We start from the raw sequence: 9050 nt of genomic DNA, 5'->3' as shown, positions 1-9050 counted from the left end.
CTAAATCAGCACTACAATCATGTATTCACTATATGATAAGTCTACATTATAATTTCAATCAATAACCTCACTTAAATGCGTACAAAACAAGACATACACGCTAAAACCCCTTTTTCTGACCAAAATAAAGTTTGATCTAGCTTCTTAAACATTTACCATTGAAAATTACTCTTCAATACGATTCCAACGATATTTGATTCATCAAAAACGGAGTTAAAGTTTAAAAGTTATGCCCTTTTTAATTTTACCAAAAGCTGACCAGTTCTCAACCGCGTGGTTGAGCCCTCAACCGTACGGTTGAGCCCTCAACCGCATTGTTGAGCCCTCAAACGCGTGCTCAACCGCATGATTGAGCTGTCAAAAGTGTGGGAGCTGTAGAACAGCTCCAGCTCGTTGTTTTCGTGTTTTTGACTCCAAATCATGATTTTTGCAAGTTCTAAAACCAAAACCACTTCAAAAACATCATATAAACTATATATAAGCTATTTCTAACAACAACTAACACTTACAAACATAGTTCATCATGATTCAAGAATCAAAGTGCATAAAACCCATTTAACCTCAAAACCCAATTTCAAGCAAGAATCATTACACAAATCTGAGTAATACTTACCTTATGATGATCACTAGTATACAAGGAACTGATTTCTAACTTGAATTCCAACAAATTAGCAAACTTTAATCTTAGGGTTTAGAGATGAGGAACAATTAGGTACGGAGTACTTGTTTTCTTATTTAGGGAAAATGAGAAGGAATCTCCAGAAACATACATATAAATGGGTTATAAACCCATACCTCATATCACACGGATATTTATCAGTTATCTTATAACTTAATTACTTCGTTAGGCAGTCCTAATAGAGTCCAAATCTAGCAAATAAACCTGTTCTGTGACCCTTATCACAAACTAGTCTTAACTAAATCATCAAATAATCAAAAACATACAATTATTAAAATCACTTTTAATAACACTTAAGGGCAAAATAGTCTATTTCAACTAGGCCCGGTCATAGGATGTTACATATATTAACCCTAAAAATATTCTCAATGAACATAAATAAAGTGTTACATAAAAAACAAGTATCAAAATGGTATTTAAATATGCATAAGAGTTCAAATGCAAATGTAATAATTATCGTAAAATCTGAGAGTTCAAACTTCACCTTTAGAAATAGCAAAATGACTTTTTTTGCGTCAAAACTAGTTCGAATGGAAAAAAGCCTACAAGAAGTCTTGCTCATAGCGTCGTTATCTATTTATCGTGCGAAATTTGGTCCAACTTTCAACCGAAGTTTTTTTTAGCATGCTTGCCACATAATTTGGCCCGATTATGTGGCCAACGTAATGTGCACAAAAATATGTTTTTCGGCCATGAACTATTATCAAAACGAAAATATAGTCAAGTATATTTTCAATAAATATGAAATTTTAAAATAGAAGAAATTATAGAGTTATGAATTGGGAGATATCAAAAAGTTTCAAAAAGATAATCGAACCATTAAGCCAAGATGTCACTAAACGTGTAACGATTTATAGCTAGTAGGGATATATTTACCTCAAAAATATTCTCAATGAACCTAAATAAAGTGTTACATAAAAAACAAGTATCAAAATGGTATTTAAATATGCATAAGAGTTCAAATACAAATGTAATAATTATCGTAAAATCTGAAAGTTCAAAATTCACCTTTAGAACTAGCAAAACGACTTTTTCGGCATCAAAACTATTTCGAATGGAGTTGCTTATAGCATCGTTATCTATTCATCGTGCGAAAGTAGGTCTAATTTTTAACCGAAGTTTTTTTAGCATGCTTTCCACATAATTTAGCCCGATTATGTGAAATGTCCCGTTCTTATTGATTAAAAACGTTCCATATTAATTGATTTCGTTGCGAGGTTTTGACCTCTATATGAGACGTTTTTCAAAGACTGCATTCATTTTAAAACAAACCATAACCTTTATTTCATCAATAAAGGTTTAAAAAGCTTTACGTAGATTATCAAATAATGATAATCTAAAATATCCTGTTTACACACGACCATTACATAATGGTTTACAATACAAATATGTTACAACAAAATAAGTTTCTTGAATGCAGTTTTTACACAATATCATACAAGCATGGACTCCAAATCTCGTCCTTATTTAAGTATGCGACAGCGGAAGCTCTTAATAATCACCTGAGAATAAACATGCTTAAAACGTCAACAAAAATGTTGGTGAGTTATAGGTTTAACCTATATATATCAAATCATAATAATAGACCACAAGATTTCATATTTCAATACACATCCCATACATAGAGATAAAAATCATTCATATGGTGAACACCTGGTAACCGACATTAACAAGATGCATATATAAGAATATCCCCATCATTCCGGGACACCCTTCGGATATGATATAAATTTCGAAGTACTAAAGCATCCGGTACTTTGGATGGGGTTTGTTAGGCCCAATAGATCTATCTTTAGGATTCGCGTCAATTAGGGTGTCTGTTCCCTAATTCTTAGATTACCAGACTTAATAAAAAGGGGCATATTTGATTTCGATAATTCAACCATAGAATGTAGTTTCACGTACTTGTGTCTATTTTGTAAATTATTTATAAAACCTGCATGTATTCTCATCCCAAAAATATTAGATTTTAAAAGTGGGACTATAACTCACTTTCACAGATTTTTTACTTCTTCGGGAAGTAAGACTTGGCCACTGGTTGATTCACGAACCTATAACAATATATACATATATATCAAAGTATATTCAAAATATATTTACAACACTTTTAATATATTTTGATGTTTTAAGTTTATTAAGTCAGCTGTCCTCGTTAGTAACCTACAACTAGTTGTCCACAGTTAGATGTACAGAAATAAATCGATAAATATTATCTTGAATCAATCCACGACCCAGTGTATACGTATCTCAGTATTGATCACAACTTAAACTATATATATTTTGGAATCAACCTCAACCCTGTATAGCTAACTCCAACATTCACATATAGAGTGTCTATGGTTGTTCCGAAATATATATAGATGTGTCGACATGATAGGTCGAAACATTGTATACGTGTCTATGGTATCTCAAGATTACATAATATACAATACAAGTTGATTAAGTTATGGTTGGAATAGATTTGTTACCAATTTTCACGTAGCTAAAATGAGAAAAATTATCCAATCTTGTTTTACCCATAACTTCTTCATTTTAAATCCGTTTTGAGTGAATCAAATTGCTATGGTTTCATATTGAACTCTATTTTATGAATCTAAACAGAAAAAGTATAGGTTTATAGTTTGAAAAATAAGTTACAAGTCGTTTTTGTAAAGGTAGTCATTTCAGTCGAAAGAACGATGTCTAGATGACCATTTTAGAAAACATACTTCCACTTTGAGTTTAACCATAATTTTTGGATATAGTTTCATGTTCATAATAAAAATAATTTTCTCAGAATAACAACATTTAAATCAAAGTTTATCATAGTTTTTAATTAACTAACCCAAAACAGCCCGCGGTGTTACTACGACGGCGTAAATCCGGTTTTACGATGTTTTTCGTGTTTCCAGGTTTTAAATCATTAAGTTAGCATATCATATAGATATAGAACACGTGTTTAGTTGATTTTAAAAGTCAAGTTAGAAGGATTAACTTTTGTTTGCGAACAAGTTTAGAATTAACTAAACTATGTTCTAGTGATTACAAGTTTAAACCTTCGAATAAGATACCTTTATATGTATGAATCGAATGATGTTATGAACATCGTTACTACCTTAAGTTCCTTGGATAAACCTACTAGAAAAGAGAAAAATGGATCTAGCTTCAACGGATCCTTGGATGGCTCGAAGTTCTTGAAGCAGAATCATGACACGAAAACAAGTTCAAGTAAGATCATCACTTGAAATAAGATTGTTATAGTTATAGAAATTGAACTAAAGTTTGAATATGATTATTACCTTGTATTAGAATGATAACCTACTGTAAGAAACAAAGATTTCTTGAGGTTGGATGATCACCTTACAAGATTGGAAGTGAGCTAGCAAACTTGAAAGTGTTCTTGATTTTATGTAACTAGAACTTGTAGAATTTATGAAGAATACTTAGAACTTGAAGATAGAACTTGAGAGAGATCAATTAGATGAAGAAAATTGAAGAATGAAAGTGTTTGTAGGTGTTTTTGGTCGTTGGTGTATGGATTAGATATAAAGGATATGTAATTTTGTTTTCATGTAAATAAGTCATGAATGATTACTCATATTTTTATAATTTTATGAGATATTTCATGCTAGTTGCCAAATGATGGTTCCCACATGTGTTAGGTGACTCACATGGGCTGCTAAGAGCTGATCATTGGAGTGTATATACCAATAGTACATACATCTAAAAGCTGTGTATTGTACGAGTACGAATACGGGTGCATACGAGTAGAATTGTTGATGAAACTGAACGAGGATGTAATTGTAAGCATTTTTGTTAAGTAGAAGTATTTTGATAAGTGTATTGAAGTCTTTCAAAAGTGTATAAATACATATTAAAACACTACATGTATATACATTTTAACTGAGTCGTTAAGTCATCGTTAGTCGTTACATGTAAGTGTTGTTTTGAAACCTTTAGGTTAACGATCTTGTTAAATGTTGTTAACCCAATGTTTATAATATCAAATGAGATTTTAAATTATTATATTATCATGATATTATCATGTATGAATATATCTTAATATGATATATATACATTAAATGTCTTTACAACGATAATCGTTACATATATGTCTCGTTTAAAAATCATTAAGTTAGTAGTCTTGTTTTTACAATGTAGTTCATTGTTAATATACTTAATGATATGTTTACTTATCATAGTATCATGTTAACTATATATATATCTCCATATATATGTCATCATATAGTTTTTACAAGTTTTAACGTTCTTGAATCACCGGTCAACTTGGGTGGTCAATTGTCTATATGAAACATATTTCAATTAATCAAGTCTTAACAAGTTTGATTGCTTAACATGTTGGAAAAATTTAATCATGTAAATATCAATCTCAATTAATATATATAAACATGGAAAAGTTCGGGTCACTACAGTACCTACCCGTTAAATAAATTTCGTCCCGAAATTTTAAGCTGTTGTAGGTGTTGACGAATCTTTGGAAATAGATGCGGGTATTTCTTCTTCATCTGATCTTCACGCTCCCAGGTGAACTCGGGTCCTCTACGAGCATTCCATCGAACCTTAACAATTGGTATCTTGTTTTGCTTAAGTCTTTTAACCTCACGATCCATTATTTCGACGGGTTCTTCGATGAATTGGAGTTTTTCGTTGATTTGGATTTCATCTAACGGAATAGTGAGATCTTCTTTAGCAAAACATTTCTTCAAATTCGAGACGTGGAAAGTGTTATGTACAGCCGCGAGTTGTTGAGGTAACTCAAGTCGGTAAGCTACTGGTCCGACACGATCAATAATCTTGAATGGTCCAATATACCTTGGATTTAATTTCCCTCGTTTACCAAATCGAACAATGCCTTTCCAAGGTGCAACTTTAAGCATGACCATCTCTCCAATTTCAAATTCTATATCTTTTCTTTTAATGTCAGCGTAGCTCTTTTGTCGACTTTGGGCGGTTTTCAACCGTTGTTGAATTTGGATGATCTTCTCGGTAGTTTCTTGTATAATCTTCGGACCCGTAATCTGTCTATCCCCCACTTCACTCCAACAAATCGGAGACCTGCACTTTCTACCATAAAGTGCTTCAAACGGCGCCATCTCAATGCTTGAATGGCAGCTGTTGTTGTAGGAAAATTCTGCTAATGGTAGATGTCGATCCCAACTGTTTCCGAAATCAATAACACATGCTCGTAGCATGTCTTCAAGCGTTTGTATCGTACTTTCACTCTGCCCATCAGTTTGTGGATGATAGGCAGTACTCATGTCTAGACGAGTTCCTAATGCTTGCTGTAATGTCTGCCAGAATCTTGAAATAAATCTGCCATCCCTATCAGAGATAATAGAGATTGGTATTCCATGTCTGGAGACGACTTCCTTCAAATACAGTCGTGCTAACTTCTCCATCTTGTCATCTTCTCTTATTGGCAGGAAGTGTGCTGATTTGGTGAGACGATTAACTATTACCCAAATAGTATCAAAACCACTTGCAGTCCTTGGCAATTTAGTGATGAAATCCATGGTAATGTTTTCCCATTTCCATTCCGGGATTTTGGGTTGTTGAAGTAGACCTGATGGTTTCTGATGCTCAGCTTTGACCTTAGAACACGTCAAACATTCTCCTACATATTTAGCAACATCAGCTTTCATACCCGGCCACCAAAAATGTTTCTTGAGATCCTTGTACATCTTTCCCGTTCCAGGATGTATTGAGTATCTAGTTTTATGAGCTTCTCTAAGTACCATTTCTCTCATATCTCCAAATTTTGGTACCCAAATCCTTTCAGCCCTATACCGGGTTCCGTCTTCCCGAATATTAAGATGCTTCTCCGATCCTTTGGGTATTTCATCCTTTAAATTTCCCTCTTTTAAAACTCCTTGTTGCGCCTCCTTTATTTGAGTAGTAAGGTTATTATGAATCATTATATTCATAGATTTTACTCGAATGGGTTCTCTGTCCTTCCTGCTCAAGGCATCGGCTACCACATTTGCCTTCCCCGGGTGGTAACGAATCTCAAAGTCGTAATCATTCAATAATTCAATCCACCTACGCTGCCTCATATTCAGTTGTTTCTGATTAAATATGTGTTGAAGACTTTTGTGGTCGGTATATATAATACTTTTGACCCCATATAAGTAGTGCCTCCAAGTCTTTAATGCAAAAACAACCGCGCCTAATTCTAAATCATGCGTCGTATAATTTTGTTCGTGAATCTTCAATTGTCTAGACGCATAAGCAATCACCTTCGTTCGTTGCATTAATACACAACCGAGACCTTGCTTTGATGCGTCACAATAAATCACAAAATCATCATTCCCTTCAGGCAATGACAATATAGGTGCCGTAGTTAGCTTTTTCTTCAATAACTGAAATGCTTTCTCTTGTTCATCATTCCATTCAAATTTCTTCCCTTTATGCGTTAATGCAGTTAAGGGTTTTGCTATTCTGGAAAAGTCTTGGATGAACCTTCTGTAGTAACCAGCTAGTCCTAAAAACTGGCGTATGTGTTTCGAAGTTTTCGGGGTTTCCCACTTTTCAACAGTTTCTATCTTTGCCGGATCCACCTTAATACCTTCTTTGTTCACTATGTGACCAAGGAATTGAACTTCTTCCAACCAAAATGCACACTTTGAAAACTTAGCGTACAATTCTTCCTTCCTCAATACTTCTAACACCTTTCTCAAATGTTCACCGTGTTCTTGGTCATTCTTTGAGTAAATAAGTATGTCATCAATGAAAACAATGACAAACTTGTCAAGGTATGGTCTACACACTCGGTTCATAAGGTCCATGAACACAGCTGGTGCATTAGTTAAACCAAACGGCATGACCATAAACTCGTAATGACCGTAACGTGTTCTGAAAGCAGTCTTTGGAATATCATCTTCTTTCACCCGCATTTGATGATACCCGGAACGTAAGTCAATCTTTGAATAAACAGACGAGCCTTGTAGTTGATCAAATAAGTCGTCGATTCTCAGTAGTGGGTAGCGGTTCTTGATGGTAAGTTTGTTCAACTCTCGGTAGTCGATACACAACCTGAATGTACCATCTTTCTTCTTGACAAACAAAACAGGAGCTCCCCATGGTGATGTGCTTGGTCGAATGAAACCACGCTCTAAAAGTTCTTGTAATTGGCTTTGCAGTTCTTTCATCTCGCTGGGTGCAAGTCTGTAAGGAGCACGAGCTATTGGTGCAGCTCCTGGTACAAGATCTATTTGAAATTCAACGGATAGATGTGGGGGTAATCCCGGTAATTCTTTCGGAAATACATCGGGAAATTCTTTTGCAATGGGAACATCATTGATGCTCTTTTCTTCAGTTTGTACTTTCTCGACGTGTGCTAGAACAGCATAACAACCTTTTCTTATTAGTTTTTGTGCCTTCAAATTACTAATAAGATGTAGCTTCGTGTTACCCTTTTCTCCGTACACCATTAAGGGTTTTCCTTTTTCTCGTATAATGCGAATTGCATTTTTGTAACAAACGATCTCTGCTTTCACTTCTTTCAACCAGTCCATACCGATTATCACATCAAAACTCCCTAACTCTGCTGGTATCAAATCAATCTTAAATGTTTCGCTAACCAGTTTAATTTCTCGATTCCGACATATATTATCTGCTGAAATTAATTTACCATTTGCTAATTCGAGTAAAAATTTACTATCCAAAGGCGTCAATGGACAACTTAATTTAGTACAAAAATCTCTACTCATATAGCTTCTATCCGCACCCGAATCAAATAAAACGTAAGCAGATTTATTGTCAATAAGAAACGTACCCGTAACAAGCTCCGGGTCTTCCTGTGCCTCTGCCGCATTAATATTGAAAACTCTTCCGCGGCCTTGTCCATTCGTGTTCTCCTGGTTCGGGCAATTTCTAATAATGTGGCCCGGTTTTCCACATTTATAACAAACTACATTGGCATAACTTGCTCCGACACTACTTGCTCCTCCATTACTCGTTCCGACACCATTTGTTCCTTTCGTTCTATTAACCCCTGGTCTGTAGACCTCACACTTCGCCGCGCTATGGCCATATCTTTTACACTTGTTGCAAAATTTGGTGCAGAACCCCCGAGTGATACTTTTCACACCTTTGGCATAGCTGCTTCTGATTGTTGTTGTTGTTGCGGTTATTATTGTTGTTGGGATGATTGTTGTAGTTGTTGTTGTTGTTGTTGGGCCGTTTGTTGTAGTTGCGATTGATGTTGCGATTGTTGGGATAATTTTTGCGATTATTGTTATAATTGCTGTTGTTGTTGTATTGGTGATTCTTATCACCGTTTTCCTCCCACTTTCTTTTGACTTGCTTCACATTGGCCTCTTCAGCAGTCTGTTCTTTAATTCTTTCTTCAATCTGGTTCACTAGTTTGTGA

This window comes from Rutidosis leptorrhynchoides, chromosome 4, assembly GCF_046630445.1.
Source record: "Rutidosis leptorrhynchoides isolate AG116_Rl617_1_P2 chromosome 4, CSIRO_AGI_Rlap_v1, whole genome shotgun sequence".
Classification (NCBI taxonomy): domain Eukaryota; kingdom Viridiplantae; phylum Streptophyta; class Magnoliopsida; order Asterales; family Asteraceae; genus Rutidosis; species Rutidosis leptorrhynchoides.
Note: the sequence above shows the minus strand (reverse complement) of the source record.